The sequence below is a fragment of the Cupressus sempervirens genome, chromosome 5 (genome assembly GCF_028749045.1).
Source record: "Cupressus sempervirens isolate cs-2001-9-10 chromosome 5, ASM2874904v1, whole genome shotgun sequence".
In the NCBI taxonomy this organism is placed as follows: domain Eukaryota; kingdom Viridiplantae; phylum Streptophyta; class Pinopsida; order Cupressales; family Cupressaceae; genus Cupressus; species Cupressus sempervirens.
Genome location: NC_143122.1, coordinates 234888207 through 234898615, shown reverse-complemented (window position 1 = coordinate 234898615; position 10409 = coordinate 234888207).

The following is a 10409-nucleotide window of genomic DNA, read 5'->3' as shown; positions in this document are numbered from 1 at the left end:
TAGATTTCTCAAGGCCAAATGAAATAGCCGAGAGTGTGGCATCATCTACTCTAGATGTCTCAGCTCCTTCTCAGTCATCAACTAAACATGAATGAAGATCACATACATGTATAAGTTAGTATGGCTTAAAAATTAAAATTACTCTATTATAAAGATTGTCTTTAAATCACATATGTCATAACAAAAAAATGTATACATGTACCAACACAGAAGGAGTTCATGCCTTTCCATGCCCCTCCTCTCTCACATCAGGGTCTATAGCCTCTACACATGCATCTGGTGTATCCTCGTCTAATACAAACTGATACTTAGGAAGATCACCTATGGCACCCAAACAAATATTCTTGCACGTAATGCAAGTATGAGGCACACAAACATGTGATGAGCTAGCCAATATGAACTGATGCCAGCATCATCAACATGGGGAGGCAGGACTGACCTAGCGTGGGATATCAATAGGCTACGCAGTCTACAGATGGCTCTAATGACCTGAGAGCTAGCCTCTACAATAATATTAGGATGTTGCACTTGAGGAGGGGGGAGACATCAGTAGGGGGGACAAAAGTGCCAGCTCTCTTCTGCTGGGAAGAGGTTATATCCAGAGGAGCTTCTCCTCCTACACCCATGTTGGGCTTCATGCTCGAATAGTTCACCTTGAGGCCCAACACAAATTCTGCGTACAATTTTCTACGAAAATAGAATGGCACATCTAAATTGCTATGTGAAGGGATTTCAAAAACCATCCACCAATGACCCCAAAAGTTTGCACGTCTAGCATCATTTGTGCACCATTTAATCGATAGTTTGGGCTTTTTGTAGTCGAGTAGTAAAGTGGTTTTTGGGTTCGCAAAAAGGGCAACCAAATCATCTTTACTTATATTGAGGGTCACAACCTCATCATTGTCCAACCCATCATAAAAAATCTCATGCATTTCATCATGCCAATGAAGAGTGGAATTTTGTTCCTCAATAAGTGTTTCAATGTTATCCACTATGGTGTTTAACATGGATAACATAGGAGCCAATGTGTGTATAGTATTATATGTTGTTCACAAAGCCCTCAATTCGATGAGATTTTCAAATATCAAATCCTCTATTCAAGGAGGATTTTGAGGGGGTAAAGGATCATTTGGTGGATGATTTTGTGAGGGCATTGGATCATTTTGTGGGGGCTTACGAGGAATAGTATTCCTTGCCTCAATATCATCATTTTGGTTAGCCATACCTATTAATTCGTAAAACATAATTTATATTAAAAAAACCTAAATTTTAACAATTTCTATCAAAAAATACCTAAATTCTAACAAATTCAACTAAAACTAACAAATTTATAATAAAATTTAATAAATTTATACTAAAATTGATTAAAAATATTTTTAAAAACCTACTTATCGTGTATCCAATTGCAAAACAGATATCTGAGCTCGAAAACACTAAATCACTGTCAAAATCGCAACCCTCAAGTTGTGTTTTTTTTAAATAATAGCACAATCATTGAGTATCTGATTTGATATTAGATACCTAATATTATCAAGTATCTAATTTTATATTTGGTATCCGATATCAAATCGAATACCCAATAAGGGTTGGGGGCCTACTTTCCAGCTTTGGTAACAAGATGGGTGGAAAAAAGTTAGAGAAAATTTTGAAAAAATTTTAGATGTTTTCAAACTCTATTTTATTCACATCACCACTTTTTGTCACACCATGGTCCTACACATACCAAAATCAAGTGTGTTGTTGATCCAAGAAACTAAGATAACTAAATATAAAGTTGAGGTCTTATCTCTCTTTAAGAATGGAAAAGTTTTTGGGTGTGATTCTGAAGGAGCCTCAAGAGGCATGGTTATCTTATAGAAAAATTTTATTGTTAAAGGTGAGGTCCTTTTGGCTCAAAAAAATATCATTTCTATTATTTTTTCTCATATTAGAGATAATTTCTCCTAGATTCTCTCTAATATCTATGCTCCCAATTACAAAAATGGGAGGTTAGCCTTCTAGGAAAGGTTGGGGACTTTTAGAAATTCTATCATTGAAATCCCATGGCTAGTTATGGATGATTTTGACTCTCCCCTGAATGATAATGATAAATTGGGGGGCATTTCTACCCAAGCTCATCTAGATGGAAGGCTGGATTTTATGCTTTTCATCAATCTACATGATTTTCTGGATGTAGATCTCCAAGGTTGTTCCTACATGTGGTCAAATATCATTGAAAGGGTAAGCACGTTATTCAAGTAAGGCTTGAAAGAGATCTTATTTTGGGTGATTGGTTTAATAGATTCCACTGTTCTCTTTCCTCTATCACTAAGATAAGGTCCAACCATTTCTTGATTTCTCTATTAGTTGACCCCTTAGCTGTTAAGCATAATTTTCATTTCAAGTTTGAAAGGATGTGGATGGAACACCCAAATTTTAATAATCTCATTTAGGATTGGTGGAATGTGAATTTTGAAGGGTCATCCATATTCAAGATAGCTAAAAAACTCAATCATAATAAAAAAATTCAAACCTTGGAACAAGGAGACTTTTGGGGATATTTTTCTCCAAAAAAATGTTATTAAAAATGGTTTGGATGAAGTTCAAAAGTCTATTCAAGAGGAAGGGGATTCTCATGGTTATATAGAAAAGGAAAATGAGTTGTTGGTGAAGTATCATGATATTATTACCAAAGAGGAGCTTTATTGGAGAAAAAGGTCAAGAGCCCTCTAGATGAAGGTTGGAGATCATAAAACAAGGTTTTTTCATCTTAAGATGTGTAAACATAGAACTTCTAAATGAATCTTGAATATATCCATAGAGAAAGGAGATGTGAATTTGGATGGGGAAATCTCTGAGTCTTTTGTGGATTTCTTTTATAAACTGTTCAAAAAAGATAATAATCTTTCCCCCAAAATTTAGAACCATCTTCTAGTGGCTATTCCTTCTTTGCTAGATGACAATAATAACCAAATTTTGGTTTTTATTCCATCTATGGATAAAATTCATAAAGCAATGTTTTATTTTGAAGGAGATAAGTCCATAGGGCTCAATGAATTTCCTATGTTCTTCTTTCAACACTTCTGGAAGTCAATTGGGTCAGAGGTGAGTGTGGTAGTTAAAGAATTTTTGTGGCTCCAAGAAATTGCTTAAAGAATTCAATTCTACCTTCATTGTTTTGATCCGTAAAAAGGAGGGTACTAGAACAGTGGAAGCTTTTAGGCTAGTAAGTTTGTGTAACTCTATTTATAAGGAGTTTTCTAAAATCCTCACCTCTAGATTGTTGTTTATTTTTCCTTCTATTATTTTGCCTCAACAAAATGGTTTTGTATCAGACAAGCAAATTTTGGATTCCATTATCAAATTCCATGAGATGATTCATTCTATTAAAATTCAAGTTCTCAAAGTTTTCTTTGCAAGCTAGATTTATCTAAGGCTTACGACAGAGTTGACTGGGACTTTATGCTTAAAGTTTTGAAGAATTTTTTTTTGGGGGGGTTTTCCATTTAGCTTGATTCCCAGTTGGTTGGGACATCCTTGTGTACGATTATTATTAATGGGTCCTCTTCTAATTACTTCAAACCTTTCAAAGAGTTGAGAAAAGGAGACCCTCTATCTCTCATTCTTTTTTGCGATCATGGTGGAGACCCTTGGTAGATCAGTCAATGTTCATGTATCTGAAGGGCCAATAGTTGGCCTCAAACTATCTTCTTATGACCTTACTTTCTCTCATGAGCAATTTTTTGATGAAATGATTATGATGGGGGAAGAAATGATAAAAGAAGATAGAAGCTTTAAAGAATTCCTTCAACTGTACAGAATGGCATCGGGTTAGATAATCAATTGGGAAAAAAGCTATATCTTTTTTTATCAATTTACTCCTATCCCTTGACAAGAGAAGATTGCTATAATTTTAGAGTGTAAAATTGAGAACTTGCATGCCTCCTATTTGCGGATTCCTTTAGAGCTGAGACCTCTAGAGGCCTTCTGGGCTAAGTTGGTTAATAGATTAAATGAAAATTTAGCAGGCTGGAAAGGGGCCCTACTTAACCAAGCAATGAAACTTCAACTTCTAAAGTCAACTTAACAAAGTTTACTAGTCCATGCTCTCAGTATGTTTAAAATGTCATTGTCATTTAAAGGGGAAAAAATGTGTCATTTAGTGAAGATCTTACATGGTATTCTATAGGTTTCTAAGAAACCTTGGAATTAAGTCTTATACTCAAATCAAATTATTAATGTCACACCAAAAATAAATCTATACAAGCTCTTTAAGGGATAGTTTCAACAACTTCTACAATATGCACAAACTTCCTTTAGCACTTTATCTTTCTTGTTGTATGCAAATGGTATTGACTTTAGTAAATTTTTAAACAACAATATCCTTGAGATAACTTCCTTGCAATAATCTCCTTGATTTCCTCAGCTCCAAATACTATCTTAAACAAAAAGATAACACACATCATTCCTTACTCATGGCTCAGATAGTATGATAAAAATTACAAACACATAAAAAGCAGATTACTACAAATTGGTGCACTAAAGAGCCAACTAACCCAACCATTCTATTTATAGGCAATTATATCATTAATATATAACCATAGTTAGATATAACATTTATAAAATGTATTTCCTATTTAAATTTTTGAGGTGTTTTAGTTTTGGCAATCTCTTCATCCAATTAGTTAATTGGCTTATTTATAATTCTTCTTTTGTTGTTATTATTAATGGATTTTCTTCTAATTTTTTCAAACCTACAAGAGGGATAAGGCAAGGAGACCCAATTTCTGCCATTAATTTTTGTTATTATGGAGGAGACACTTGGTTGTTTTATGAATACTGGAGTTGAAACTAGGAAGAGAGTGGAACTCAAACCATCTTTGTCTAATATGTTATGCTTTCATGAATAATTTTGAAATGATGATACATTGAAGATGGGTGAGTCATCTCTCAAAGAATCTAAGGCTTTCAAAGATATCCTCTAGATCTATACTAAGACCTTTGATCAGTTGATCAATTGGGGAAAAAAATCTTTGATATTTATCCATACTTTGATCCCTAGACAAGTGAAGATTATGAATATCTTGGTGTGTAAGATTACTAATGTCCAGAAATTCTACCTTGGTCTTCCACTAGGGCTCAAGCCTCTAGATTATTTTTGGTCTTCTTTATTTGATATTTTTAATAAAAACTAGCTAGCTGGAAAGGTGCTTTGTTGAGTAAAGATGGAAAACTTTATCTAATCAAGTCAACTTTGCAAATCTCCCTATTTATGCCCTCAATTTGTTGAAGATGTCAAGTAAGTTTATGGAGTTGAGAAGCAAGTAGGATCAGTGACATATTAAAAAATTTGGTGGTTAGAAACATATCTATCACTTGTTGAAATGATGGAGCACAAGTGGTAATGAAAATTTAAAATCCCTCATAAATCATGATAAGATGCATAGTAAAGTTATTGACTTATGAAATCTCTCTAACAACAAAGGGAAAGTAATAGAACACTAAATTTAATGATGATGATACTTTGGAAAGTAAAAGCCAAAGAAAAGGTATAGTTGCCTCACTTTGTGGGTGTCTAGTTTTCATTTGTGTATTATCATTCTTCCTCTATTTCTTAGAATGTTGTGTCGAGAGTGAGTTTGAAGAGTTTTGTGTTTGAATCTAGTATAATGGGAGGCAAACTAAAAATAAGGGAGTCATGGAATTATAAGAAATGGATAAAAGAAAAAATGGTCTAGGAGAAACTTAAAAATGGTGGTATTGTTTGATATTTGAATAGGATGAAAGACTCCAAGTCAAAGATAGCATAACAATTCATTAATGGTTGGGGTTTTGGAATGATCATGATGGCCGAAAGGAAATCATAGCTGAACATTGAGGTCATGTTGAACATTATGGGGTTGAATACCAAAGGTATGCATTTTTATCATAACAAGGAAATTTTGGATGTTTCTATTAGAATATACCTAAAAGAGGATGTTTGGAACTAGTAAAGGAATAAAGGTAGGTGTATGTTGTTTCTTTTATTAAACTTGCATTGAAAAAGGTGTTAAAAGTTATTGTCAAGTATATAATGCTTGATAGGAACTATGATAGATCCCATACCTACCATTTCATTATGCCAAATCAATTTAGGTACACGAGGAGGGTCAACTTTCACTTTAACACTTGAAAAGCACTATGATATATCCCATACCTACCATATCATCATGACGAACCAATTTAGGTATAATATGAGGATCAATTTTCACTTTTACTTGCTTTTTTCATTAACATGGAGTATCAAAGCCTTTACAGAGATGCCCAACAAGCCTAACTTGTATAAAGGGCTTATGCATTTGAATTTTTAGTATATGTTAGAAAATAAAAAGCAATATTTAGTGTCATCTATTATGGAAATTAAAGGAAATCATTTGAGCCTTGGTAGTAGTAATGGTAAGGGGAAACAGATAATGGCAAATCTCAAAAAGATGTTTCTCTAGAGATGACCAAAAGAAAGAAGAAAATGGTTAACTATAAGGAGATGGAAATAGAATTGATGGCAGGAAATTTTGAAGAAGAGCTTAAGGAAACTTTTGTTGATCAAGGTTTGAATATTATGGAGATAATTGAGGGTGTGTGCACCAAGATGGTGTACAATTTAGTGGACACCACAAAAAAAACCAAAAACATCAATAACTTGATCAAGTTATGAATAACCTAATTGGGTTATATAAAATTTCAAAAGGCGGCTGGCTTGATTACCAAGACTTGCAAAAATATATAAAAAACAATTCCTAGTTGAGTTTCTAGGATGAAAAAGCTCTTCAAAACCTGATCAGGTTTTGAAGAAACAAAAATAGAATTCACTCTAGAACCCATAACTTTCACATCCAGACTCTAATTGACTTCGTTCAAAATACATTGGAAAGCTATTCAAGAGACATACAACATTACAAAACTAGAAGAATAGTAGAAAATAAAGATTGTATTTGTCATCCATTAGAGTCAATAATGGTCTAAAATAGGTAGTCAATATTTTCCAAACATGGAGTGAATACGTAGGTAAGAGTATTATCATAGCTTTTACATTTCTCTCACCTCTCTCCATCTCTCACTCCCTCTATCTCTTTCTCACACACAAACTCGCTCACTCATTCACTCACTAACTCCTAATCTCCTTCCTACTAACTTTTAACCTCTCTCATTCTCACACCAACTCCTAACCTCTCTCTATATAACTCATAATCCTCTCTCTCTCTCTCTCTCACACACACACACACACACACACACACACACACACACACACACACACTTTTATTCATTCTTTAACTTCTAATATTTGTCTCTCTTACAAACTATTATCCTGTATCTAACTCATAATTCTTAAACCTCTCTCTCCAACTAACCTCAACCCCCCCCCCCCCGTCTCTCTTTGAAATACATACACACTCATCACTAACTAAATAACCCCTAAGATATCTCTCTAGCTAACTAATAACCTCTCTCTCTCTCTCTCTCTCTCTCTCTCTCACACACACACACACACACACACACACACACACAAACACACACTTTTATTCTCTCTTTAACTTCTAATATTTGTCTCTCTTACAAACTCTTATCCTTTATCTAACTCATAATTCTTAAACCTTTCTCTCCAACTAACCTCAACCCCATCCCCCCCCCCTCTCTCTTTAAAATACATACACACTGATCACTAACTAAATAACCCCTAAGATATCTCTCTAACTAACTAATAACCTCTCTCTCTCTCTCTCTCTCACACACACACACACACACACACACACACACACAAACACACACACACACACACACACACACACACACACATTTCTAACCACTTACCCATCTCCTTCTAACCCCTATTCCCTAATCCCAACCCCTCTATCTCCCTGGCCTCTAATCCTTGAAGTGGGAACTTCATGTAGAGAGAGAGAGAGGGTGGTTAGGAATTAGAGGTCATATGAGAGAGAAATTTGGGGATAGGATGAAGAGAGTGAGAAATATTGAGAGAATTGGATGTGTGTGTGTGTGTGTGTGTGAGAGAGAGAGAGAGAGAGAGGGAGAGAGAGAGGGGGGGCTTAGGGATTACTCATAGAGAGAGAGAGAGAGAGAGAGAGAGAGAGAGAGAGAACACTTAAGGATAACAAGTTAGAGAGAGGGAGGGGTTATGAGTTAGTTAAAGAATGTGAGAGGTTACGAGTTATTTAGTTATTTATTGAGTGTACGTATGTGTGTTTGAGAGAGAGAGAGAGAGAGAGAGAGAGAGAGAGAGAGAGAGAGAGAGAGAGAGAGAGAGAGAGAGAATTAAAAATATGTTATCATTTGTGTTTACCTATTGATTACGCATTTGGAAAATACTGACCACCTATTTTATATTATGGTTAATTAAAATTGATGGTAAATAAAATTTTGATGATATAAGATGTGTTTATCTACACCATGCTATAGATCTCTTCAATAAATTTTCAATACATTTTGAATGGAGTCAATCAGACTTTGTATGTGAAAGTTATGCCCTTTGAAGTGAAGCCTACATTTAGTTCTTCAAAACCCAATCAGGTTTTCAATAACTCGATTAGGTTTTGAATAACCCAATTGGGTTTTGGATGCACTTTTTCATTTTCATAACCTAGTCAGGTTATCTAAATCCTAGGAACTTGATTGGGTTATGGCTTGGTGATAGCATAGGGAAATGACCCAAAGCCTTAGGAGACTGGTTTCCCTCCAATTTTTTTCCTTTAGAAAATTTTCATCTTCTAAGATGAATTCTTGTCTTTGGCTTCATCAAGTTTTCTAATGGTGAACTGGTTATCTCTAAAATTTCTGCCATAATCTTACACGTCTTCTTAGCTTTCTAATAATATAATTTTTTCTATTTATAGACAACACTAACATTTACCAAACAAAAAAGTTTCCATTTTCAATTGGTTTGGTGTATGTTATGCTCAGTACACGAATAGGTACCAAAATTTTAGGATCTAGTCAATTCAATAACTCATAATATATAAAAAAATTTCTCATCCAAAAATTATTAAAAAATATAAAACTTCTAGCTATGACTCTTACCTATCTTTTTTTATCAATTTACTCCTATCCCTTGACAAGAGAAGATTGCTAGAATTCTAGAGTGTAAAATTAAGAACTTGCATGCCTCCGATTTGCGGATTCCTTTAGAGTTGAGACCAATAGAGGCCTTTTGGGCTAAGCTAGTTAATAGATTAAATGCAAATTTGGCAGGCTAGAAAGGGGCCCTACTTAACCAAGCAATGAAACTTCAACTTCTAAAGTCAACTTTACAAAGTTTACTAGTCCACGCTCTTCGTATGTTCAAAATGTCATTGTCATTTAAAGGGGAAAAGATGTGTCATTTAGTGAAGATCTTACATGGTATTCTATAGGTTTCTAAGAAACCTTGGAATTAAGTCTTATACTCAAACCAAATTATTAATGTCACCCAAAAAATAAATCTATACAAGCTCTTTAAGGGATAGTTTCAACAACTTCTACAATATGCACAAACTTCCTTTAGCACTTTATCTTTCTTGTTGTACGCAAATGGTATTGACTTTAGTAAATTTCTAAACAAAAATATCCTTGAGATAACTTCCTTGAAATAATCTCCTTGATTTCCTCAGATCCAAATACTATCTTAAACAAAAAGATAATACACACCATTCCTTACTCATGGCTCAGATAGTATGACAAATATTGCAAACACATAACAAGAAGATTACTACAAATTGGAGCACTAAAGAGCCAACTGGCCCAACCATTCTATTTATAGGCAATTATATCATAAATATATAACCATAGTTAGATATAACATTTTTAAAATGTATTTCCTATTTAAATTTTTGAGGTGTTTTAGTTTTGGCAATCTCTTCATTCAATTAGTTAACTGGCTTATTAGTAATTCTTTTTTTATTGTTATTATTAATGGATCTTCCTCTAATTTTTTCAAACCTACAAGAGGGATAAGGCAAGGAGACCCAATTTTTGCCATTATTTTTTGTTATTATGGAGGAGACACTTGGTTGTTTTATTAATACTAGAGTTGAAACTAGGAAGAGAGTGGAGCTCAAACCATCTTTGTCTAATATGGTATACTCTCATGAATAATTTTTAAATGATGATACATTGAAGATGGGTAAGTCATCTCTCAAGGAATCTAAGGATTTCAAAGATATCCTCTAGATCTATACTAAGGCCTTTGATCAACTGATCAATTGGGGAAAAAAATCTTTGATATTTATCCATACTTTCGTCCCTAGACAAGTGAAGATTATGAATATCTTGGGGTGTAAGATTAATAATCTCATAAAATTCTACCTTGGTCTTCCACTAGGGCTCAAGCCTCTAGATTATTTTTGGTCTTCTTTATTTGATAATTTTAATAAAAACTATCTAGCTGGAAAGGTGCTTTG